Source organism: Lethenteron reissneri, chromosome 35, assembly GCF_015708825.2.
Source record: "Lethenteron reissneri isolate LAM-NWPU_2019-01 chromosome 35, ASM1570882v1, whole genome shotgun sequence".
Taxonomy (NCBI): domain Eukaryota; kingdom Metazoa; phylum Chordata; class Hyperoartia; order Petromyzontiformes; family Petromyzontidae; genus Lethenteron; species Lethenteron reissneri.
In genome coordinates this window covers 14,011,248-14,038,591 of record NC_083813.1, presented here as the reverse complement: position 1 = coordinate 14,038,591, position 27,344 = coordinate 14,011,248, and the positions used below count along the sequence as shown (strand labels likewise).

At 45.7% G+C, this 27,344-nt stretch overlaps 1 long non-coding RNA gene across 1 annotated transcript; it reads right to left on the bottom strand.

Moving 5' to 3' along the window:
* Positions 1-1,691: 1,691 nt before the first annotated feature.
* Positions 1,692-17,165, bottom strand: LOC133351004 (uncharacterized). The gene is made up of 7 exons (XR_009756133.1): positions 16,995-17,165; positions 15,828-15,965; positions 11,546-11,666; positions 11,025-11,150; positions 10,033-10,146; positions 9,613-9,726; positions 1,692-1,802 (listed from the first exon to the last, which is right to left on the bottom strand). It is a non-coding gene; the product is annotated as an uncharacterized LOC133351004 (long non-coding RNA).
* Between the last annotated feature and the right edge of the window lie 10,179 nt (positions 17,166-27,344).

Here is a 27,344-nt window from a genome sequence, read left to right as displayed (position 1 = left end):
AAAGCTGAAAATGTGCCCGTTAAACTTCAGCTTAAAGGCATTCAAGTGGCACGACAATCAATAGTAAGGGGTAGAAGTAAACTACCTATTCCTGGGTTGCCATTCAGTTATCGTAGTAGTGCATCTGCCTGCTCACACCACAGGACGGTGTTTGGGAGCTTGTTATGAACGAAGCACACGTACTGAGCTAAAGACACTTTTTTTCTTCTTCTTGGTTCTTTCGGTAAAGTCATGTAGAAGGGAAGTAATAAAATAATATAAAAAAACATAATAAAATAATTCTCACGACGTTTCGGCCACAATGCAAGCAGCCGTCCTCAGGTGAAGAATGAAACACCACCAAGCTTGGAGCGTATATTTAAGCTGGGTTGGAGGGGGGGAGGTGGGCAGAAGAGCGCCTTGACAAAAGAATTTGCATATCAATAGGAAATGCGTAGGAGGTGGGCGGGGGGTTTCAAAGTCATATTATGCCCGTGCATTATGCAGGATTAGCAGCATCAAAGGGAGGGGGATGGGGGTAGCATTAACAAAGGGAAGTAATGTTAATAGTATGTAGCTGCAGTTACTTAACAACCACGTAAAAAACTAAAGTATAAACTACATAGCATCATCAGGAGAGTGATGGAAGGAGACTTGCAGCGGAGCAAAGAATCCATTCCATGTGGAGAATACAAGATATATAGTCAATGCCAGTGAGTGGACTGTGGTCTGAAAGTCACCGTAAACGTGAACACAATCAGTTAAGCTCCGAAATGGTTTATTACGTCCTTCCTTTGATGCTGCTAATCCTGCATAATGCACGGGCATAATATGACTTTGAAACCCCCCACACCCTCCTACGCATTTCCCATAAATATGTAATGCGGGCGTGGACGACCTTCCGGAGGTGACGTCATGGGGGGAGGAGTTACGTCACGTGGGGAGAGGGTTCAGGTCTATAAGGGGAGAAACCGGAAGCAGTAGGGGAGTGATCGGAGACTGGGAAAGTGTGAGGCCACGCAGGGCGGAGTGGGGAAGAGAGAGAGTGGCGAGATCGCCACACACACAGACCCCGAGGATCGGCACCGTCGGCCAACGGTGACCGACCCCGGGGCTGGAGGAGCAGCGAGGAGACTGCAGAGAGAGCAGCGGGTCTGCAAGGGTGGAGTTGGGCAGCGGGGGTCTGCATGACGAGACAGCAGCGGGTCTGCAAGGAGGGAAGTGGGCTACGTGAGCGACAGCAGCCTGGGGCTGCAGAGCGAAGAGTAAGGGGGAGTGCCGTGAGGGAAAAGAGATCGAACCCAAATAAAGGACACAGGACAGAGAGAAGCGTCCGAGTCTTTTATTACAAATATGCTAAATTCCTCTTGATATGCAAATTCTTTTGTCAAGGCGCTCTTCTGCCCACCTCCCCCCCTCCAACCCAGCTTAAATATACGCTCCAAGCTTGGTGGTGTTTCATTCTTCACCTGAGGACGGCTGCTTGCATTGTGGCCGAAACGTCGTGAGAATTATTTTATTATGTTTTTTTATATTATTTTATTACTTCCCTTCTACATGACTTTACCGAAAGAACCAAGAAGAATCCCTGCAGTCACGAAAGCTTTAAATCGAGACACTTTTTTTGTTATGCTCCATATGTATATGAGGGAATCTGAGATGTGATCGATCTAAAAGTTTTTCAGTGAAGACGAGCTTTGATCAGGACTCACTCGTAGTGCATGTGTTGCCCGACCACCCCTCGTCACATCTGCAGAAGAAGGCGTTGACCTGATCCACACAGGTGCCGTGGATGCACGGGTTGGAAGCACATTCATCCACAACTAAGGGAAGCAAATGGCAGTGTGAACACACAACTTGTGCAGTCTACACGATGGCACAGGGCCACATTGCACACTCCAGATAAACAACAATGAGACGCAAAATGTCATTCGTATTAACCACCGTTTCATGTCTGCTGAAAAGAAAAGATCTAAATAGGCAGTGTGAGGTTGTAGAATTGTATCTTACCTATAAACGTCACTTTTTGTCTGTCTGTCCGTCTGTCTGTCTGTCCATCTGTCTGTCTGCGTACGCTCGCTTGCGAGGGATTTGGCAGGAGGCACGTCCCGTGCCCGCGGTGAACATAGGCATTTCCGATTTTTCGTCAGTCGCCTTTAAATCGGTTCGCTTATCGATTTAGTGCATGCCTCTTTTTATTTATTTACTATTGCTGGCCGGCACGTGACGAAGCACACCGTTGCATGCGCGAGATGCCGACCAGGGCAGTTGCCCCTGGCAACGGGCAGCAACGCCGTCGCTGCGGGGTGGACGCCATTTTTAATTCCCGTTAAAAATATGCACACGCATTAACACGCGACGCTGAGATAAATTCATCAAAGTTTCACGTCCCCCCCACCCCAATGTGTGCACTTACTATTATAGGGTCGATAGATAATAAAATTATAGCGATTAGACAGTATTTTTGTAGCGCGGGGGGGTGGGGGTAGCGGCCCAGCCTCCAGCCTCGCCCAGGTGGGCAATCTCGGCGAGGCCGGAGGCTCTGCACGTTACTAGGCCTCGACACCCCACACTTGTCAGGCGAGGACTTTGTGCTATAAACTCGATATACCCAGCGTTGCTCGGGGGAAAAATACATTTAAAATCTTCTGAAAATTTTAAAACATAACATACCAATGAAAATACAAATGTGTAATTAAAATTTTAAACCCGACCGAGCCAAGAATCGATTCTCTGAATCGCGCAAAGGAATCGAAGGTTGTAGACTCATTTAGAATCGGCCGATTCCCATTTACTATAAGTTGGTTATAGTCGATATGAATTGCTACGAACGGGAAATATCCGGCGTTGACCGGGGCAAAAATATAATTAAAAACTCCTGAAAAGATTAAAACATAACATACCAATGAAAATAAAACTCTGTCATTCAAAATGTAAACCCCCAACACGCCAGGAATCGATTCTTTGAATCGCGCCAAGGACTCATCGAAGGTGGTAGATTACTTTAAAATCGTCCTATTCCTGTTTTAAAATCTGCGTGTCGCCAAGTTTGCTTGACATTTCCAACAGACACACACATTCACACTTTAGCTTTTACATTTAACATACAAAACGCCAGCATGTACTGCTGTCATCATAGGTAAAAATATATACACCCTCACCACTCTCCCTCACCACTCACACCACTCACCATCACTCACCCTCACCACTCACACTCACCCTCACTACTCACCCTCACCACGACTACTCACCCTCACCACTCTCCCTCACCACTCACACTCACCACTCACACTCACCACCTCACCACTCACCCCTCTCCCTCACCACTCACTCACCCTCACTACTCACCACTCACCCTCACCACTCACGCTCACCATTCACCCTCACCACTCACCCCTCTCCCTCACCACTCTCCCTCACCACTCACCCCTCCCTCACCACTCACCCCTCTCCCTCACCACTCACGCTCACCACTCACCCTCACCACTCACCCCTCTCCCTCACCACTCACCATCACCACTCACCCCTCTCCCTAACCACTCACGCTCACCACTCACCCTCACCAATCATCCTCACTACTCACCACTCACCCTCACCACTCACCCTCACCACTCACCACTCACTCTCACCACTCACGCTCACCACTCAACCTCACCCCTCTCCCTCACCACTCACCCTCACCACTCACCCTCACCACTCACCCTCACCACTCACCCTCACCAATCACCCTCACCACTCTCCCTCACCAATCACCCTCACCAATCATCCTCACCACTCACCCTCACCACCACCACTCACCCTCACCACTCACGCTCACCTCTCACCACTCACCACTCACCCCTCACCACTCACCCTCACCACTCACCCTCTCCCTCACCACTCACCCTCACCACTCACCCTCACCAATCACCCTCACCGCTCATCATTCACCCTCACCACTCACCCTTACCACTCACCCTCACCACTCACCCTTCTCCCTCACAACTCACCCTAACCACTCACGCCTCTCCCTCACCAATCACCCTAACCACTCACCCCTCTCCCTCACCACTCACGCTCACCACTCACCCTCACCAATCATCCTCACTACTCACCACTCACCCTCACCACTCACCCTCACCACTCACCCTCACCACTCACCACTCACGCTCACCCTCACCACTCATCCCTCACTAATCACCACTCACAACCGCCACTCGCCCTCACCACTCACCCTCACCAATCACCACTCACCCTCACTGCTCACCCTCACCGCTCACCACTCACCATCACCACTCACCCTCACCACTCATCACTCACGCTCACCGTCACCACTCACCCCTCACTAAACACCACTCACAACCGCCACTCGCCATCACCACTCACACTCACTCACCCTCACCAATCATCCTCACTACTCACCACTCTTCCTCACCACTCACGCTCACCACTCACCCTCACCACTCTCCCTCACCAATCATCCTCACTACTCACGACTCACCCTCACCACTCACCCTCACCACTCCCCACTCACTCTCACCACTCACGCTCACCCCTCTCCCTCACCACTCACCCCTCTCCCTGACCACTCACGCTCACCACTGACCCTCACTACTCACCCTCACCAATCATCCTCACTACTCACCACTCTGCCTCACCACTCACCCTCACCACTCACCCTCACCACTCACCCTCACCACTCTTCCTCACAACTCACCCTCACCATTCACCCTCACCACTCACCACTCTTGCGCACCACTCGCCCTCACCAATCTCGCTCACCACTTACCCTCCCAACTCACCCTCACTACTCACTCTCACTACTCACCCTCACCACTCTCCCTCGGTTGTGAGTGGTGATTAGTGAGGGTGAGTGGTGAGGTGCGCGTGAGTGGTGAGTGGTGAGGTGAGTGGTGAGGGTGAGTGGTGAGCGGTGAGCAGTGAGGGTGAGTGGTGATTGGTGAGGGTGTGATTGGTAAGGATGAGTAGTGAGTGGTCAGGGTGAGTGGTGAGGGTGATTGGTGAGCGGTGAGGGTGAGTGTTTGTTGTGAGGATGAGTGGTGAGGGTGAGTGGTGAGGGTGAGTGGCGGTTGTGAGTGGTGATGGTGAGTGGTGAGCGGTGAGGGGTGAGTGGTGAGCGTGAGTGGTGAGGGTGAGTGGTGAGGGTGAGTGCTGAGTGGTGAGGGTGAGTGGCAGAGGTGTGGACTCGAGTCATGTGACTTGGACTCGAGTCAGACTCGAGTCATGAATTTGATGACTTCAGACTCGACTTGGACTTGCATAACAATGACTTTGTCCCACCTCTGGTGAGTGGTGAGGGTGAGTGGTGAGAGAGTGGTTAGTGGTTAGGGTGAGTGGTGAGGGTGAGTGGTGAGAGTTAGTGGAGAGTGGTGAGGGTGAGTGGTGAGTGGTGATTGGTCAGTAGTGATTGGTGAGGATGATGTGGTAGTGAGGGTGAGGTTGAGTGGTGAGGGTGAGTGGTGAGGGTGAGTGGTGAGGCTGAATGGTGAATGGTGAGAGTGAGTGGTGAGGGAGAGTGGGGAGTAGTGAGGGTGAGTGGTGAGGGAGAAGGTCAGTGGTGAGTGGTGAGGATGAGTGGTGAGGGTGAGTGGTGAGGGTGAGTGGTGAGGGTCAGTGGCAGTTGTGAGTGGTGGTTAGTGAGGTTGAATGGTGAGGGTGAGCGTGAGTGGTGAGTGGTGAGGGTGAGCAGTGAGGGTAAGTGGTGATTGGTGAGGGTGTGATTGGTGAGGATGAGTGGTGAGGGTGAGTGGTGAGGGTGAGTGGTGGCGGTGAGGGTTAGTGGTTGTTGTGAAGGTGAGTGGTGAGGGTGAGTGGCGGTTGTCAGTGGTGATGGGTGAGTGGTGAGCGGTGAGGGGTGAGTGGTGAGTGGTGAGCGTGAGTGGTGAGGGTGAGTGGTGTGGGTGAGTGGTGAGTGCTGAGTGGTGAGGGTGAGTGGTAAGGGTGAGTGGTGAGAGAGCGGTTAGTTTGAGAGTGAGTGGTGAGGGTGAGTGGTGAGGTTGAGTGGTGAGGGTTAGTGGAGAGTGGTGAGTGGTGATTGGTCAGTGGTGATTGGCCAGGATGAATGGTGAGTAGTGAGGGTAAGGTTGAGTGGTGAGGGTGAGTGGGGAGGGTGAGTGGTGGTTGTGACGGTGAGTGGTGAGGGTGAGTGGTGAGGCTGAATGGTGAGGGTGAATGGTGAGAGTGAGTGGTGAGGTGAGTGGTGAGGGTGAGTGGTGGTTGTGACGGTGAGTGGTGAGTGGTGAGGGTGAGTGGTGAGGCTGAATGGTGAGGTGAATGGTGAGAGTGAGTGGTGAGGGAGAGTGGTGAGGGAGAGTGGTGAGGGAGAGTGGTGAGGGTTAGTGGTGAGAGTGAGTGGTGAGTGTGTGGTGATTGGTGAGCAGTGAGGGTAAGTGGTGATTGGTGAGGGTGTGATTGGTGAGGGTGAGGGAGATTGGTGAGGGAGATTGGTGGTGAGTTGTGAGGGTGAATGGTGAGGGTGAGTAGTGAGTGAGAGTGGTGAGTGGTGAGGATGAGTGGTGAGGGTGAGTTGTGAGTGGTGAATGGTGTGGGTGAATGATGAGTACAGTCAATATGCACTGCTGTAATCATAGCAGGTACCACCACCACAATATGTACTGCTCTCATTAGAGAAGGTACCACCACCACCACAGTATGTACTGCTGTCATCATAGCAGGTACCACCACAGAATGTACTGCTGTCGTCATAGCAGGTGCCACCACACTCGGTATGTTCTGCTGTTTTCATACCAGGTACCACCACCACAATATGTACTCCTCTCATCATAGCAGATACCACCACAGCATAATCAACGATTTTTGGGTTTAGATCGCGTTTATTTATAAATGTGTCGTAACCCTCCACCACCCGACACGGCCAATCAGTAAAAATGTGTCACGTTGACAAAGACAAATAGTTCACTGCTTTAGCCCAAAGCAGTGAACTATTTGTCTTTGTCAACGTGACACATTTTTACTGATTGGCCGTGTCGGGTGGTGGAGGGTTACGACACATTTATAAATAAACGCGATCTAAACCCAAAAATCGTTGATTATGAATAACATTGGTCGCGAAAGCCTACGTGTTAAACTGACCACCACAGCAGTATGCACTGCTGTAATCATAGCAGGTTCCACCACAATATGCACTGCTGTCATCATAACAGGTACCAACCAGCAGTATGCACTGCTGTAATCATAGCAGGTACCAACACAGCAGTATGCACTGCTGTAATCATAGCAGGTACCACCAGTCAGTATGCACTGTTGTAGTGATAGCAGGTACCACCTCAGTCGGTATGCACTTCTGTCATTATAGCAGGTACCATCAGTCAGTATGCACTGCTGTTATCATTGCAGGTACCACCACAGCAATATGCACTGCTGTAATCATACCAGGTACCACCACAATATGCACTGCTGTAGTCATAGCAGGTACCACCACAGTCGGCATGCACTGCTGTTAGCAGGTCCCACCATCACCAGTGAGTGGTTAGTGGTGAGTGTTGGTGTTGAAGGTGAGTGGTGAGGGTGAGTGGTGAAGATGAGTGGTTAGGTTGAGTGGTGAATAGTAAGGGTGAGTGGTGAGGGTGAGGGTTAGTGGTGAGGGTGAGTGGTGAGGATGGTGCGGTGAGTGGTGAGGTGGTGCGGGTGAGTGGTGAGGTTGAGTGGTGAGCGTGAGTGGTGAGGGTGTGGTGATGGTGAGTGGGGAGGGTGAGTGCTGTGGGTGTGGTGAGAGTGAGTGGTGAGGGTGAGTGGTTAGGATTTGTGGTGATGGTGGTGAGGGTGAGTGGTGACGGTGAGTGTTGATGTTGAGGGTGAGTGGTGAGGGTTAGTGGTGAGGTGCGTGGTGAGCATAAGGGGTGATGGTGAGTAGTGAGGGTGAGTGGTTAGGGAGTAGTGAGGGTGGTGGTGAGGAGGTGGTGAGGAAGGGAGTGTGAGTGGTCAATGATGAGGTGAGTGGTGAGTAGATGGTGAGTGGGAGGTGAGTGGGAGGGTTGAGGGGTGGGGGGGGGGGAGTGGGGGTGGTCAGGTGAGGGTTAGTGGTGAGGTGAGTGGTGGTGGGGTTAGTGATGAGGGGTGAGTGTGAGCGTGAGTGGTGAATGGTGAGGGTGAGTGGTGAGGGTTAGTGAGGGGTGAGTGGTGAGGGTGGTGGTGGTGGTGAGGGTGAGGGTGAGTGTGTGAGGGTGAGTGGTGAGCATGAGTGGTGAATGGTGAGGGTGAGTGGTGAGGGTGAGTGGTGATGGTGAGTGGTGAGGGTGAGTGGTGAGGGTGGGTGAGTGGTGTGAGTGGTGAGGACGAGTGGTGAGGTTGAGTGGTGAGTGGTAAGGTGAGTGGTGAGGGTGAGGTTGTGGTGAGTGAGTGGTAAGGTGGTGAGGGTTAGTGGTGAGGGTGAGTGGTTAGGTTTGTGGTGATGGTGAGTGGTGAGGTGAGTGGTGAGGGTAAGTGGTGATGGTGAGTGGAGAGTGTGGTGAGCGTGAGTGGTGAGCGTGAATGGTGAGGGTGAGTGGTGGTGGTGAGGTGAGTGGTGAGGATGAGTGGTGAGCGTGAGTGGTGAGTATTGTCAAAGCCCACCGGGCTTTGACAATACCTTAGTATCTGTGTATAATGTAAAGTTTTTAAGAAATATATTTTTCACCCGGGCAACGCCGGGTACTTCCGCTAGTTTAATATATACGTTTTATTTGTGAAGTTTATAGGTGTAAAGCATCAATGTGCAGACATTGGTGCTACATCTACATTTCCCATATAGAAAATGTGTTTTTGCTATCGTGAACCGAGTACACAAATAAATAAATATTTAAAAATACTTTTTAAAAAACGCTTTAATAAAACTGTCCGAGCTGCCCCTCCCCTGCCCCCATCGCCCCTCCCCTCCTTCCACATCCCCCGCCCCTCGGCGTGGCTCCCCGAGGCTTGCCGTACGTAAGGGACCGTGGTGATTTACAGGCAACGTGAGTTGAGCGTGGACAATTAGAGCCGTAAAAAAGATTGTTTAAAATATATATTTTAAAATTTCAATGATAGAATATATATTGTCATCCGTATGACATACCTATACCAAGTTTGCAGTCGATACGACATTGGGAAGACGGTTGAAATTGAGTTACAAATTTGAGGATACAACAGAAGTGAGTTAAATAAAAAAGCGTGTAAAATGTTAAAAAATATATATTTTAAATTTTAATGATAGAATATAGTCTTGTCATCAGTATGACATAAGCATACCAAGTTTGCAGTCGATATCACATTGGGAAGTGGGTAAAATTGAGTTAGAATATTTTTTGAGGTTACGACAACAGACGGAGTGAGTTAAATAAAAGCGTGTAATAATAATAAAGAGAAATGTTTGTTAATATTCATGGACTTTTGAATGCGTTTAAGTATTTGCATTTATAGGGCACTCAAAGTGCTCTCCATCGTATCTCATCTCAACCATTTTGATACCCTGCTGCAGTTTGGCTAAGGATTCTCCCAGTGGCAGCTGTCCCTGTGCGGCACTCAGCGCACGCAACACTGGCCTGCATGTGGGCTTTCATCTGCCAGTAGGGGCCAACGTTGCTATCTGGTTATTCCCAATTCAGTGATTTTGCGAGTAATTTATCAAAACTAGACAACGGATGTGTATCAGCTTACGCAGTGTACAGAGGGTCCCACTCCAACCGGGTGCACATCTGCAAGAGAAGGAGCCCGGTGTGTTGACACAGGTTCCTCCATGGGAGCATGGTCTAGAGGCACATTCATTTACATCTGCAAAAACACACAAACACGAAAGGTCATGAAAATGTACCCATCGATGTAAAACGTCCGGTTACTTTTTTTTACAAAAATACATTTTGATTAAGACATTTCTGCTAAATGGTGTTATACTAAATTAACATAGCGTACATGTAAGCATGTTTTTCCCCAAACTGACATCACGTTGAATATGTAGTATATCACCAAGCTATTGTTGCCTCTATAAGTATGGTGTTTCCATTATAAGTTCATAACTACATCCACATGCTCAGAAGCATTTACCCACAAACATTGATGTAATTAAAATGTTCCACTCACCTTCATCACAGTAGACACCGGTCCACCCACTGGTACAATGGCAGGAGAATTTATTTACCATGTTTTGACAGGTGCCAGAATTTGTGCAAGGATTACTCTGGCACTCATCAACATCTGTGGGGAACAAAAAAAACATAAAAATGAAGTAAAGCCTTTGAGTAGCACACAGCTCATTCTAATAATGATTTACTCGTTCATCCACGAGGCCCCCCCCCAACCCCCTAAGACTCTTTTTTCACGAAGGTTCCATTGGGATTTTTTTAAAACTGATGTTTTCAGGCAATTACTGAGTGTCTATACAAGTAGGAGAACAAACCACTGTAGCACCCAGCGATAAAGCGCACGTGTAAAGGGGGCAAGACTCTTATCCCCGAAAGGAATCAAAACGTATGATAGCTATTATTGGACTCGGTGTTCTTCCTTCTCCTGGCGAGCCTAGGGTATGGCACCTTAATGCCCACGGGAAGGGAGCTTCAAATATTTGTGCGTACCACCAACTCTCACCTCCACCATCCTGGATTACAGGTGTGCAAAGCAACCACGCCCAGCATTAAGTTGTAACAGGTATGTACGATTATTAATAGTAAATGGTACACATGTGTATCATGTAAAATGTAATGGCTCAGTCCAACTTATTTCTTTCAACTCAATTTTGCTGTACCAATGCAATTAATATCCTTAACAACACATCCCCCAAACCGCACTAACGAAGTATGGTAAAACAAAAACCTATGACCAAGATGATGTGGGGAATTAACAACGTCAAGTTCACTCATTTCGTGTCTATGTTATTTTATTGTGCGGTTCTGTTTGAGTACACCCCTCCTTTCCCTCTTCTTTCGCTCCCGTAAAAATTCCTGATCGTTGCCCCTACGTGAGTAGGGGGACAGTGAGCCCAATCACTCTTCCCTCGATCATGCTTTGTTTGTTTAAAGAAAAACACAAGGGCTGTGGAACTGGGAAAAATCTCCATAGTGACGGTTTTCACGTACCAATGCATCTGTTAGCAACAACGAGATCCTGCGTGAACCCAGGAGAACAGGAGCACTTGTAGCTTCCGATGGTGTTAGAGCATTCTTGCTCACACGGTTTAGGCTGTTCTTCACATTCATTCAAATCTGTATCGTTCAAGAGCACCGCATGCAGTCATCAGGCAATTGAGCTTAACACAGTATTGGCAATGTATCATGACAATTATTGCATTGCTTGCAACTAACAGCTATTCATTTAAATATGTATCATTCAGTAGCATTGCATGTAGTTATCAGGCAATTGAGCTTAAACAACACAGTATTGGCAATGTATCATAATAATTCTTATATAACTAGCTAAGCAGCAGGTCTAGAGGTATGTTTGAGGGTACGTAAGCATTAGAAACATAATATTTTAAAACAATGTTTAATCTTAAATGCTTTAAATAAACACAGTATTACTGACATCTCCTCTAACGAATGGATACTAGGTGGGAGAAAGCATAAAAATACAACAGATTGATCGTGCAAATCAGTTTTACCTAAGCAGTTTTGCTTGCTTTTATCAAGGACGTAACCAATGTTACAGGAGCAGGTTGGCTCTTGTGTTGGGATCAATAAAGCACCTTCCATTGGTACAGGCCAGTGTGCAGCTCACAATAGCTGAAAAATACAACATATATAGCGCATTAACCTCCATACGGTATTGCAGTGTAATTGTTCACAATTCAAATCGTAACGTGTGTAATGAAACAGTACAGAATGCATACACAATGACTCAATATTTTTACAAGCAAATTTAATGTTTTTTTATATTTGACTGTAAATATATTTAGTATGTTGTAAAAAAAATATATGTTTGTATGTACGTGCTTATACATTCAGTAAACTATTAAACAGCTAACATGTGATGTTTGGGTGTAACGAGATGGCCAAAATAGATGAATGTGAAATTTAATGTTTAGATTACATTTTTGATGCAGGGCAATACTATATTGTACTCTAAATAATGACATTGATTTCCTTTATTCACACGATTAAAATGATACAGTGAAGTCATTTTCTAAATATTTAGTTATCATTTCCAATTCCTATTCTGTATGAGCCGTGTCCTTTCTCAAAGACTTTGGCGATCATGGCCTTCTTCATTTGGCTCTGTCCATGATATAATACTTCACTCCCAGTTGCATCCAATTGGTCAAATTGCTTATGCACTGCTGACCATTGCCTAGATTTACGATTCAAATATGTACTTTAAATCTCATAAAGGTTGAAAATATGAGCTATATGTAAGACTTTGGGTCAGTCACAGCATATATGGCAGCATTTGTATTCGCATCTCTGAGGTACAGAATATAATATTGCCGTTCTTGTATTTGTTAATATTTCTATATTAAATTAAATCTGAATTAAACACACAGCAAACACTTATTAAGAACCAGTCTAGGACACAGGAAGTGTGGCCAGCATCACACCTCACCAGCGTTGTCTCCCTGATGCTGGTGTGTGCTCACCTGTGATTAATCACACGTATGACACGTATAATTTGAGCACTCTGCTAATATCTACGGGTAACCAGTTGCGTTTTTAAATTATTGTTTAAGTTAATGCAGTGGTGATCAAGGATTGGGACCCTAGCCCCCGAAGTGCACAGTTTAGATTTGGGTGGATTAAGTGCCCTTTCAGCCGTGTGTTGTTACATTAGCTCCAATAATAATAATAATGTCTAACTACTCTTAGGTTTTTTCGGTAAAGTCACGTAGGTAAAAAATAATAAAATTAAAATTAATAAAATTAATAATAAATCACGACATTTCGGAAGCAACACAAGTCTCCGTCATCAGGTAGGACCGTCACAGCTAGATTTACTGTATCAAGTGAGGCAAAAAATTCCAAGATATAAGTTCTTAAATACAATTTAAGGGGGGAGGAGGGGGGAGGGGCTTATCTGAGTGTGGTAGCCAATGAATGGAACGTATTGGGGGGGCGGGGCTAAAAGAGAACAACAAGTGCACATGCTAGAGGTGCACATGCTAAATTATTGCAGTCACGAAAGCTTCAAATCTAGAAATAATGTCTAACTGTTCAATTTGCGTCAATCGACTGACAGGCGCTCGGTGGAGTCGCCTCGCGTTTTACGTAACGCGGGGTTGAAATGGCGCGTTCGATTAACTCGCACTTATTTTTTGCACATGCGCGCACTATGAATGGAAATAACGAGCGCTTATTTTTTTTGTACATGCGCGCACTATGAATGGAAATAACGAGCACTTATTTTTGTTGCACATGCGCGCACTATGAATGGAAATAACGAGCGCTTATTTTTTTGTACATGCGCGCACTATGAATGGAAATAACGAGCGCTTATTTTTTTGTACATGCGCGCACTATGAATGGAAATAACGAGCGCTTATTTTTGTTGTACATGCGCGCACTATGAATGGAAATACGAGCGCTTATTTTTGTTACATGCGCGCACTATGAATGGAAATAACGAGCGCTTATTTTTGTTGTACATGCGCGCACTATGAATGGAAATAACGAGCGCTTATTTTTGTTGTACATGCGCGCATTATGATGGAAATAACGAGCGCTTATTTTTGTTGTACATGCGCGCACTATGAATGGAAATAACGAGCGCGTTTGGGACGCGACGCAGACGGAGCGCGCCTTGCGGAGCTGATCGCGAGTCGAGAGGCAAAGTTGAGTGGCTTTGATGCCTCGAAGTGCCGCAGCATCAGCAGCAAGCAAGCGGCAAGCAGTACTGACAACCACCACACGTGGGGGCAGCATCAGTCAGCCATCTCCTCCACTCCTCCCCTTCCACCACTTAGTATTTGCGCGGAAAATCGGCTTCGCGGCGAGTTATTTAATCAGTATTACGAGTGTTAATAAACGTGTTTACTTTGAGCAATACAACTCGAATCAATAGCTATAACGGAGTTGGAAGATGATGAGTGCGTTTTGGTTTTGAAAAACGGAATTCGTTTTTGCAATTGCAAACACTTGGTGGTAGTGGTGTTGTTGCGATGTAGAGCTGTACATTGGAAAGGCGCACGATGGCTGATCAGAGCTTGGTTTCAACATTGAGCGAGCTAATGGGGCTGAGCAGAACATGCGCTATGGCAGCGGTGAGATTAATATGAGAAACAATAACTGATTTTGATGTTTTGTCAGTTAGATATGATTTATCTCATTGACGTTGTTCATAGAATTCGATGTTAAACGAAACGTGTAAGTATTATGATGAACTCGGACGTTTATGAGGGACATTATTAATGTTTCGGGCAGATGTTTGTATGTTAAATGTTCCTAGATATCATCGGCTATTGTCACAATTGAGATTTGGGCGAATTTCGTGATGAGAAATTGAACTGCGATATTTCGACGCGGGGGGGGGGGGGAGTGTTTCTTCTGATCGTTATTGGGCGATTGAGTACAGGAGGAGAGGGGACAGGGGCTGGACCGGCTCTACTAATTTTTATACAAATATTTATTTTAAAGGCTACGTTGACTTTGGGGAGGCCTGGGTCAAATTTGGATATCGCCAGCCGTCGACGTGCATTGCCAGGAATTTAAATCGACATTTGCCACTATTGCAACCAATCACCACTCTACACATTGTATGTATGTAGTGCCTGAAATATGCGCCACGCGCGGGAGTCGGGGGCACGTGTGCGCAGAGTACAGTGGGAGCATACGAGGTCGAGGTTGTTTTTGTCGTCTCGATGCAAGGAGGAGGCCAGAGACGGGTAGGGGGCAATTAAAGACACAGGACGCTGATTGGCTGGGATTTGTTATTGTCTAAATGCGACGCCACGCTGTCTGAGGACAGTAACAGGTGGTAGAGGGCGATTAAGGATGCAGGGCGCTGATTGGCCGGGAGGTTGTTGTCGTCGCTAAGTGGCGCCGCGTTGTCTGGAACACGTGGCGGGTGCCAGCGGGGGCTGGGGGTGAGGGGCGTCGCGGGGGACGCCACCTGATTAATTAGAGAATAATTGGCTTGGGCATAAAGAAGCGGGTTTTGAAGGAGACGGGAGTTCGTGCCTGGGAGCAGAAGAAGAATGTTGGAGCGGAAACAGCGGAGCCAGAAGCAGTGGAGAAGTATAGGGTAGCAGTGGAGAAGTATAGGGTAGCAGTGGAGAAGTATAGGGTAGCAGTGGAGAAGTATAGGTAGCAGTGGAGAAGTATAGGGTAGCAGTGGAAAAGTATAGGGTAGCAGTGTGACGGCGAAGCTGATAAAGAGCGGCTGAACTGTGACTGAGAGAGTGGAGAGGAGAGTCGACAGAATGAGAGACGCGGAGCGAGCGAGACCGGCGGAACGCGGCGGCGAGCGAGCGGAGAACGCGCTGAAGGAATGTTGATCGGTATTAGCGGAATAAAGTGAGGAAGAAATGCAAGAAGCTGTCATGTCGAGTTCAGCACTACATGTACACACCATCATTACTTTTACTTCCAAAACATGTAAATGTTTCCCTTTACTGTATTTTTCTACGTTAACATTTATTGGAGCGGAAGAAGACTACATTAAAATGTTTAATACTGTCACGTAGAATATTTAGCTTTGCTTTTATGCGATTTGCAAGTTACAGGCAACACAATCCTACAGAAATGTTAAACATTACAGTTTGATGTGCGTACTAAATGTTTAACATATCGTATAGTGTACTCATTGTGGTAGCACCAACAAGAATAAATACAGTAAAAATACCCACGGCAATGGAAAATAGGGTCCCGATTACACCAGAAGATGCGTGTCTCAATCAAGTGCACTGTGAAACAACCTGGACACATCCGCAGAAAAAATTAAGTGTCGTTACTCACGCTGACAACTTATGCCATCTTGCTGCATCTTGAAGCCACCGAAGCAGCTGCAGTTGTAGCCCTGGCTGTTCTCAAAGAGGTTCAGCTCATTGCATACCTGAGCGCATTTGTTGTTCCCATCACTGCACTCGTCAACGTCTATAAAGTGAACGAGAAGCGAAATTAAGACGATGCTGAAAAGGACAAATTAACGCAATTGTATATACATAAAAATAACTATCTCGGCACACGCTGGATATCTAAAAATATAAACAGCTGCACACAGTATATCCTCTTATCTGCAGTGATGTTGTTGGGGAGATTGAATTTTGTGGTTGCGATTAACCACACATTTACTTAACGTATACATTTTACAATAGGAAACCATAGGGCCATGGATAATAGGTTTCCACAAATCCTACAGCTTGTGGATAATAAGAGTCGTGGATAATCGGGTTACAGATCATAGAATTATACTTTAATTAACACAGTCATCCATTTATAGATACCCAACTGATGATATCTGACTCCATATACGTGACTGTAATGTTGATAACAGGACACGCTAAATGTTAATGAAACAGTGTAAATCTACAGAAGTGTGTGTACTGACGGCATTTTTGGGTATAAATGATCAACAAGTGCAGCAGAACACCAATAATTCCAAATGTAATATTCTACGAATCCTTGTAATTCGTGGATAATTATAATTGTTGGTTCGCGATGCCCTCGGTAATTCCACGGCAAACCGCGGTGGATTCAAAATGCTTCACGAAAATGGAAATCACAATCCGTGCAAGGTGGGGAACGTGGGGACTGCTGTCGAGGTTTGTTGAGTAACAAAACGATACGCGTTGATAACGGATTTGCACAATTTGGGTTGAGAAGAAACGAAACCACTCGCGGATGAATTTAGGCACGTTCCCCTGTCATGCGCACATTTTTCACGGATTAATGGAATTTCATCCTTTTATGCATCACAAAACCGCGTGGGCGCAAAAGAACACATTGCACGGATTGTTTGGTCAAACCTGCGCGGTGTGCTGCTGATTACATGATTTATGACATAGCCTCTCAAATCAACACGAATTATTGGATTTCTGCTGTGCTGTATATGTGCAAACGAATTGCTGTAAGCATTGTGAAAGCAACCTCAGTTACTACTAAAAGGCTACAGAGATAAGTTACCTGTTCTTTGCGTCACAGATACCCCATCATTGGAGTTATTCCCATGATCGATGGTTTTCACGTTGATGACATAGAGGACACCTGCTCTCAAATTATCAAACTTGGCGATGAGTAACCCATTTGGACTGATGGAAAGGGCAGAAACGTTTGCCGGAGAGATGAGCACCGCATATTGTGCCACGTCGCCCTGAGCGCTCGTCCAGACAATTTCCAAGGACTTGTTGGTCACTCCTTGACTGGTGAAGGTCAAATTCCTTGCATTCCCTGGAACTGATGAGTACAAAACGATTTAGTATGGCGTTAACTATGGACAGGAAATTCAAACATTTGTGCCCTTCAAACCAGCATCCGGTTTGATAATAAGACACACGTCCCGATGTGTGTTGAACTTCTTTCGCACCCTACGTAGCCAACCATAATCGGTTGTGCACGTTGGTAGAAGCTATACATTAAAAACTGGAATGTCACTGCCTCAATTTGTTGCTGTTGCGTGTTGTGGTTGTTTTTAACACACCAACACGTGTTAAATGTACTAACTCCAACAGGGGGGAAATATCACAATAGATGATATACCCTTATACAGTAAATGAAGCACTCGTGTTCATGAAATGATTTCATCACTCCATCTCCACTGTTTTTCCTTGTGGTGTGCATTGCTCTCTTTTGGCTGGCGCTCCGTCACAGTTTTGTGAATCGGCCATGCATGCTCACTTTATTCAACGGTTTTATTTAACTTCACTTGTGTTTGTCGTGGTCAAATTTTAATCAAAAGTTAGTCTACTTCCTGCTGTCCAATCAATTCCAAATTTTGCACACGTACTCAGCTCCGGTGACAATGCACGCCTATGTGAAAATCGGCATCAATTCATCAAAATTGTCCTCCTTTCAAGCAATACAATTTTTGTATGGACGGCAAATTAATTATATATTTTTGTGAAGGTCAAAAAACGCCGCGGTCCCTAAACTGTGGAATCTACTCGCACAAAACGCAGGCGCCATTGACGTACTGTACTTCTCGACCGTGAGTTAAACGAAGTTGTTAATAAAAGCGTTGTTTAAAAAAAGTTTTTAAAGGAGTGTATCTTCAGTTAATCTGCTGTGTTTTCCTTTAGGAGGTGTTTTTTGGGTTAGATCGCGTAAATGTAAATGTGTCGTTAAACCGACACCACCCAACAGCCAGTTAGTAAGGTTTGTCACGTAAACAAAACGTGGCAATTAGTTACTACTTCAGCACATCGGTGTGTTGGAGAGTAAACCCCATTGATATTTACGTGATCTAACACAAAACACTTGTTTTATGTATAATATTGGTCGCGAAAGTCTACGTATTAAACGGGTTTGTGTTTGTTCCCTCATCCAAATGTGCCCTCCCGTGACGGTTTCAGTCTGTGAACATATCCCTATGCTTACCCGTCCATACATCAAAGATAGCAGCAACATGGAACGCTTTTTTTTGTTATACATCTATATCTCCATTTATCAAGTTAAAATTCACAAGAATTGCTCTATTCTGATGTCTTTCATTCATCGTTTTAATCCTGATCCACTTGCAATGATTACCCTGGATATATACAACACAAAACAACACAAAAACGTGCACTGTGCATACAAAATGTCTTCGGGCCTTAAGCATTATGCAAACCCGCCAGTTCCTGAAGAACTGCAATGTGGCCATCTTGCATTAAGTTGAGCTAATTTGTCTAATCAACAGACAGAGAACGGTAGACCAAGTTTGTCATTATTGACTCAGAAGAATATTACACAGTAACCTAATTAATGCTCATTGCTGGCAGGCCTACTTCTGGAAAGCTCACATTCGTTGGCTATTCAGTCCCCACTTCTACACTCTGGGGATACCCATACGATTACCTCATAGAAAACAATAAATTCAACTCTGTAAATGACGAGTAATTTACAAATTTGCTTTTAAATTGTCTCTCCAATAATTGTATTTTGTTTTGGACACGTATATGTGAGTTTTCCTGACGTTTGTTATGAGTATAACTTGTGGCATCTGCAAGTGAAAGTTTCTTGTAATTTTCATTGGTATTTATAATGCCTATGTTAGAATCTAATATCGTTAATACAGGAAGTACTTCCTTTATTAAGCACGTTCACAAACATATCTTAGGTGCTATGTAAAGAATATAATTCTTTCATCGCCTTGAGAAGCAACATTGTACAATTCATGATTGAAATACAGTATATAACATTTATGGTATTATATATGAAGGATGATCATCATGTAAGTGATCTACTGTGATCTACAGTAAAAAAAAAATCATACACATTACGTTGATTTTTCAAATACGTATTCTTCGAGCATACATTTTTTTTGCAAATACTATACAATAGTTATGTATCATACTATACAATAGTTATATATTCTAACCATCGAACAAAGACGATCACTGCATTGCGCGCTTTCAGATGCACTTCTGCGGCCGACTGGAATGCTCTTCCGATATTAGGAAGCCACTGCAGCTGTGCACTTTTTAATCTAGATTGAAAACTAATTTCCTTGGAACTGCTTTTTGTATTTAGTTTATTGTCCCTTCCCCGCACCTCTGATTAGCACAGAAGTTCAACATAATACATATTGTTTGTGTACAATATTGACATTAAATAAATGTCCCTCAAATCGGCTAAAATGGCTTCGATGTAGTTGGAGTGTAAATACCTGTCCTCGCAGTCACAGACACTCCTTCACCAGAGAGATTTCCTTTCCCAATGGCTTTCACAGTGATGATGTATAGGACTCCGGGTCTCAGCCCAGCAAACTTGGCATTGAGTGAACCATTCGGGCTAACAGCAATGGAGGGTGAATCTCCAGGAGAGATTAAGCTGTGTATCGTTCAACATCTCCCAGAGCACTCAGCCAAATGACTTGCAGAGATGTGTTTGTTACTCCTCCACTGGCAAGAGTTAGATTTCTTGGCAAACCTGGTACTGAAAAGTTGCATGTAAATAACAACATACATTATGGGTAACCATCTTAGATGGTGCTGTATTGTTCATTGTAAGTTGCATGGATATATGACGTAATATATACATTTTAAGCACTTAATATATATTTCATATCGCCAATGAATTTCCCAATTGTCTTATCATAAACTTGTGGAATGAACGTAGATATAGGCGAGCTCTCACATTATCTCTAGAGGGTTAGCCACATTTAAAATTACCTATGGGATTCTAAAATTGAAGCTTTCGTGACTGCAAGGATTCATATTCTTAGGTTTTTCGGTAAAGTCACGTAGGTAAAACATTAAAATTAATAAAAGTAAAATAAAATAAAAATCACGACGTTTCGGAGGCAACACAAGCTTCCGTCTTCAGGTGGAACCGTCACAGCCACGACAGCTGTATCAAGTAACTACAGTTATTTGCCAATCTTATTTGACAGACAACTATTACAGGTTTACCATGTTTAGTGGTTGTCTCCTTGTCACAGTTTGAGTCACAAACCGTACCTCTCCATAACAAAGGCTCACCCTCTTAAGCCTCACCTTACCATATGAATAAAAAGTGTGCTGCACGTGGCCCTTACCCCCCCCTTCTCCAACCATTATATAAACGGAGTGGTAGCTCCTGCAATCTCTCATTTACTTGATACAGCTGTCGTGGCTGTGACGGTTCCACCTGAAGACAGAAGCTTGTGTTGCCTCCGAAACGTCGTGATTTTTTATTTTATTTGACTTTTATTAATTTTAATGTTTTACCTACGTGACTTTACCGAAAACCTAAGAATATGAATACCTATGGGATATTAATGTTATTATGCAATAATATACAATTCACACGATAATTTATGCAGCACAATAATTGGTGTTCACATTGAGACCATCAACCGACTCCTGTACATTTCAGAACCTGGTTTAACAAAAGGTGGATATCCACATTTTAAATCGAGATCTTAACACTGCTAGTGGAATAGTCAGACATAGGTCCTTGCCTCAGACAGACTGAGGCCAAGTCATGTTTACATAACTAACCTGGAGATGTTGTAGATGGCGATGCTGTTGTGGTTGGCGATGTTGAAGATGTTCTTGAAGATATTGTTGAAGCTGTTGTTGGAAAAGTGGTTGTAGTTGGGGTATATGTTGTTTGTGACACTATTGTGGTTGGAGATATTGTTGTGATTATTGTCGGTGTATTTGTGGTGGATTGTGAAGTTGATTGGGTGGTAGTATCCAATGTTGTAGTTGGTGTGGTTTTCTGCGGTGTGGTTGTTGTCAAATTTACAGTGGTTGTCTCTGTTGTCGGTATATTTGTGGTGGATTGTGAAGTTGATTGGGTGGAAGTTTGCAGTGTTGTGGTGGGTGTGGTTGTCTGCAGTGTGGTTGTTGTCAAATGTACAGTGGTTGCCTCCGTTGTTGTTGGCGTTTTTGTGGTGGCTTGTGAAGTTGTGGTAGGGGCTTGGGTGATTGCTTCTGTGATTCTGGTAGATTGTTCTGATGAAGTCGATAGTGTGGTGGCTTGATGTGTTGTGGTTGTCTGCGGTGTGGTTGTTGTCAAATGTACGGTGGTTGTGTCTGTTGTCGGTGTATTTGTGGTTGTTTGTGAAGTTGATTGGGTGAGAGTTTCTTTTGTTGTGGTTGGCGTGGTAGTTTGCGGTGTGGTTGTTGTTAATTTTACAGTGTTGTCTCTGTTGTTGTCGGTGTATTTGCGGTGGATTGTGAAGTTGTGGTAGGGGCTTGGGTGATTGCTTCTGTGATTCTGGTAGATTGTTCTGTTGAAGTCGATAGGGTGGTGACTTCCTTTGTTGTAGTTGCCTGCGGAGTGGTAGTTGTCATTCTGAGTGGCTGTTGTAGGTGCAGTTGTGGTGGATTGTGCTGTTGAAGTTGATAGGGTGGTGACTTCCTGTTGTGTTGCCTGTGGAGTTGTAGTTGTCAATTCTGAAGTGGCTGTTGGTGCAGTTGTGGTGGATTGTGCTGTTGAAGTCGATAGGGTGGTGACTTTCTTTTGTGGTTGCCTGCGGAGTGGTAGTTGTCAATTCAGAAGTGGCTGTTGGAGGTGCAGTTGTGGTGGATTGTGCTGTTGAAGTTGATAGGGTGGTGACTTCCTTTGTTGTGGTTGCCTGCGGAGTTAGATGTCAATTCTGTAGTGGCTGTTGTAGGTGCAGTTGTGCTGGATTGTGCTGTTGAAGTTGATAGGGTGGTGACTTGCTTTGTTGTGGTTGCCTGCTGAGTGGTAGTTGTCAATTCTGAAGTGGATGTTGCAGGTGCGGTTGTGGTGGATTGTGCTGTTGAAGTCGATAGGGTGGTGACTTCCTTTGTTGTGTTGCCTGCGGAGTGTAGTTGTCAATTCTGAAGTGGATGTTGGGTGCAGTTGTGGGATTGTGCTGTTGAAGTCGATAGGGTGACTTCCTTGTTGTGTTGCCTGCGGAGTGGTAGTTGTCAATTCTGTAGTGGCTGTTGTAGGTACAGTTGTGGTGGATTGTGCTGTTGAAGTTGATAGGGTGGTAACTTCCTTTGTTGTGGTTGCCTGCGGAGTGGTAGTTGTCAATTCTAAGTGGCTGTTGTAGGTGCAGTTGTGTGGTGGATTGTGCTGTTGAAGTCGATAGGGTGGTGACTTCCTTTTTTGTTGCCTGTGGAGTGGTAGTGTCAATTCTATAGTGGCTGTTGTAGGTGCATTGTGGTGGATTGTGCTGTTGAAGTTGATAGGGTGGTGACTTCCTTTGTTGTAGTTGCCTGTGGAGTGTAGTTGTCAATTCTGAAGTGGCTGTTGTAGGTGCAGTTGTGGTGGATTGTGCTGTTGAAGTCGATAGGTGGTGACTTCACTGTTGTGGTTGCCTTTGGAGTGGTAGTTGTCAATTTGAAGTGGCTGTTGTAGGTGCAGTTGTGGTGGATTGTGCTGTTGAAGTCGATAGGGTGGTGACTTCCTTTGTTGTGGTTGCCTGCGGAGTGGTAGTTGTCAATTCTGTAGTGGTGTTGTAGGTGCAGTTGTGGTGGATTGTGCTGTTGAAGTTGATAGGGTGGTGACTTCCTGTTGTAGTTGCCTGCGTAGTGTAGTTGTCAATTCTGAAGTGGATGTTGCAGGTGCAGTTGTGGTGGATTGTGCTGTTGAAGTCGATAGGTGGTGACTTCCTTAGTTGTGGTTGCCTGCGGAGTGGTCGTTGTCAATTCTGTAGTGGCTGTTGTAGGTGCAGTTGTGGTGGATTGTGCTGTTGAAGTCGATAGGGTGGTGACTTCCTTAGTTGTGGTTGCCTGCGGAGTTGTAGTTGTCAATTCTGTAGTGGCTGTTGGGTACAGTTGTGGTGGATTGTGCTGTTGAAGTCGATAGGGTGGTGACTTCCTTGTTGTGGTTGCCTGCGAGTGGTAGATGTCAATTCGGTAGTGGCTGTTGTAGGTGCAGTTGTGGTGGATTGTGCTGTTGAAGTCGATAGGGTGGTGACTTCCTTAGTTGTGGTTGCCTGCGCAGTGGTAGTTGTCAATTGTGAAGTGGCTGTTGTAGGTGCAGTTGTGGTGGATTGTGCTGTTGAAGTCGATAGGTGGTGACTTCCTTTGTTGTAGTTGCCTGTGGAGTGGTAGTTGTCAATTCTGAAGTGGCTGTTGTAGGTGCAGTTGTGTGGATTGTGCTGTTGAAGTCGATAGGGTGGTGACTTCCTTTGTTGTGGTTGCCTGTGGAGTGGTAGTTGTCAATTCTGAAGTGGCTGTTGTAGGTGCAGTTGTGGTGGATTGTGCTGTTGAAGTCGATAGGGTGGTGACTTCCTTTGTTGTGGTTGCCTGCGGAGTGGTTGTCAATTCTGTAGTGGCTGTTGTAGGTGCAATTGTGTGGATTGTGCTGTTGAAGTTGATAGGGTGGTGACTTCCTTTGTTGTGGTTGCCTGCGGAGTGGTAGTTGTCAATTCTGAAGTGGCTGTTGTAGGTGCAGTTGTGGTGGATTGTGCTGTTGAAGTCGATAGGGTGGTGACTTCCTTTGTTGTGGTTGCCCGTGGAGTGGTAGTGTCAATTCTGTAGTGGCTGTTGTAGGTGCAGTTGTGGTGGATTGGCTGTTGAAGTCGATAGGGTGGTGACTTCCTTTGTTGTGGTTGCCTGCGGAGTGGTAGTGTCAATTCTGTAGTGGTTGTTGTAGGTGCAGTTGTGGTGGATTGTGCTGTTGAAGTTGATAGGGTGGTGACTTCTTTTGTTGTGGTTGCCTGCGGAGGTCGTAGTTGTCAATTCTGTAGTGGCTGTTGTAGGTGCAGTTGTGGTGGATTGTGCTCTTGAAGTTGATAGGGTGGTGACTTCCTTTGTTGTAGTTGCCTGTGGAGTTATAGTTGTCAATTTGAAGTGGGTGTTGTAGGTGCAGTTGTGGTGGATTGTGCTGTTGAAGTCATATGGTGGTGACTTCCTGTTGTGTTGCCTGTGGAGTGGTAGTTGTCAATTCTGAAGTGGCTGTGTAGGTGCAGTTGTGTAGATTGTGCTGTTGAAGTCGATAGGGTGGTGACTTCCTTTGTTGTGGTTCCTGCGGAGTGGTATTGTCAATTCTGAAGTGGCTGTTGTAGGTGCAGTTGTGGTGGATTGTGTTGTTGAAGTCGATAGGGTGGTGACTTCCTTTGTTGTGGTTCCTGCGGAGTGGTAGATGTCAATTCTGTAGTGGCTGTTGTAGGTGCAGTTGTGGTGGATTGTGCTGTTGAAGTTGATAGGGTGGTGACTTCCTTTGTTGTAGTTGCCTTGGAGTTGTAGTTTCAATTCTGAAGTTGCTGTTGTAGGTGCAGTTGTGGTGGATTGTGCTGTTGAAGTTGATAGGGTGGTGACTTCCTTTGTTGTAGTTGCCTGTGGAGTTGTAGTTGTCAATTCTGAAGTGGCTGTTGTAGGTGCAGTTGTGGTGGATTGTGGTGTTGAAGTTGATAGGGTGGTGACTTCCTTTGTTGTGGTTGCCTGCGGAGTGGTAGTTGTCAATTCTGTGTGGCTGTTGTAGGTGCAGTTGTGGTGGATTGTGCTGTTGAAGTTGATAGGGTGGTGACTTCCTTTGTTGTGGTTGCCTGCGGAGTGGTAGTTGTCAATTCTGAAGTGGCTGTTGTAGGTGCAGTTGTGGTGGATTGTGTGTTGAAGTCATAGGGTGGTGACTTCCTTTGTTGTGGTTGCCTGCGGAGTGATAGTTGTCAATTCTGAAGTGGCTGTTGTAGGTGCAGTTGTGGTGGATTGTGCTGTTGAAGTTGATAGGGTGGTGACTTCCTTTGTCGTGATTGCCTGCGGAGTGGTAGTTGTCAATTCTGTAGTTGCTATTGTAGGTGCAGTTGTGGTGGATTGTGCTGTTGAAGTTGATAGGGTGTGACTTCCTTTGTTGTAGTTGCCTGTGGAGTTGTAGTTGTCAATTCTGAAGTGCTGTTGTAGGTGCAGTTGTGGTGGATTGTGCTGTTAAGTCGATAGGGTGGTGACTTCCTTTGTTGTAGTTGCCTGTGGAGTTGTAGTTGTCAATTCTGAAGTGGTGTTGTAGGTGCAGTTGGTGGATTGTGCTGTTGAAGTTGATAGGGTGGTGACTTCCTTTGTTGTAGTTGCCTGTGGAGTTGTAGTTGTCAATTCTGAAGTGGCTGTTGTAGGTGCAGTTGAGGTGATTGTGCTGTTGAAGTCGATAGGGTGGTGACTTCCTTTGTTGTGGTTGCCTGAGGAGTGGTAGTTGTCAATTCTGAAGTGGCTGTTGTAGGTGCAGTTGTGGTGGATTGTGCTGTTGAAGTCGATAGGGTGGTGACTTCCTTTGTTGTAGTTGCCTGTGGAGTTGTAATTGTCAATTTGAAGTGGTGTTGTAGGTGCAGTTGTGGTGGATTGTGCTGTTGAAGTCGATAGGGTGGTGACTTCCTTTGTTGTGGTTGCCTGAGGAGTGGTAGTTGTCAATTCTGAAGTGGCTGTTGTAGGTGCAGTTGTGGTGGATTGTGCTGTTGAAGTCGATAGGGTGTGACTTCCTTTGTTGTAGTTGCCTGTGGAGTTGTAATTGTCAATTTGAAGTGGGTGTTGTAGGTGCAGTTGTGGTGGATTGTGCTGTTGAAGTCGATAGGGTGGTGACTTCCTCAGTTGTGGTTGCCTGTGGAGTGGTAGTTGTCAATTCTGAAGTGGCTGTTGTAGTGGTTGTGGTGGATTGTGCTGTTGAAGTCGATAGGGTGGTGACTTCCTTTGTTGTGTTGCCTGCGGAGTTGTAGTTGTCAATTCTGAAGTGGATGTTGTAGGTGCAGTTGTGGTGGATTGTGCTGTTGAAGTCGATAGGGTGGTGACTTCCTTAGTTGTGGTTGCCTGCGGAGTGGTCGTTGTCAATTCTGTAGTGGCTGTTGTAGGTGCAGTTGTGGTGGATTGTGCTGTTGAAGTCGATAGGGTGGTGACTTCCTTAGTTGTGGTTGCCTGCGGAGTGGTAGTTGTCAATTCTGTAGTGGCTGTTGTAGGTGCAGTTGTGGTGGATTGTGCTGTTGAAGTTGATAGGGTGGTGACTTCCTTTGTTATGGTTGCCTGCGGAGTGAGTTGTCAATTCTAAAGTGGCTGTTGTAGGTGCAGTTGTGGTGGATTGTGCTGTTGAAGTCGATAGGGTGGTGACTTCCTTTGTTGTGGTTGCCTGCAGAGTGGTAGATGTCAATTCGGTAGTGGCTGTTGTAGGTGCAGTTGTGGTGGATTGTGCTGTTGAAGTCGATAGGGTGGTGACTTCCTTTGTTGTGGTTGCCTGCGGAGTGGTCGTTGTCAATTCTGTAGTGGCTGTTGTAGGTGCAGTTGTGGTGGATTGTGCTGTTGAAGTTGATAGGGTGGTGACTTCCTTAGTTGTGGTTGCCTGCGCAGTGGTAGTTGTCAATTGTGAAGTGGCTGTTGTAGGTGCAGTTGTGGTGGATTGTGCTGTTGAAGTCGATATGGTGGTGACTTCCTTTGTTGTAGTTGCCTGTGGAGTGGTAGTTGTCAATTCTGAAGTGGCTGTTGTAGGTGCAGTTGTGGATTGTGCTGTTGAAGTCGATAGGGTGGTGACTTCCTTTGTTGTGGTTGCCTGCGGAGTGGTCGTTGTCAATTCTGTAGTGGCTGTTGTAGGTGCAATTGATGTGGATTGTGCTGTTGAAATTGATAGGGTGGTGACTTCCTTTGTTGTGGTTGCCTGCGGAGTGGTAGTTGTCAATTCTGAAGTGGCTGTTGTAGGTGCAGTTGTGGTGGATTGTGCTGTTGAAGTCGATAGGGTGGTGACTTCTTTGTTGTGGTTGCCTGTGGAGTGGTAGATGTCAATTCTGTAGTGGCTGTTGTAGGTGCAGTTGTGGTGGATTGGCTGTTGAAGTCGATAGGTGGTGACTTCCTTTGTTGTGGTTGCCTGCGGAGTGGTAGATGTCAATTCTGTAGTGGTGTTGTAGGTGCAGTTGTGGTGGATTGTGCTGTTGAAGTTGATAGGGTGGTGACTTCTTTGTTG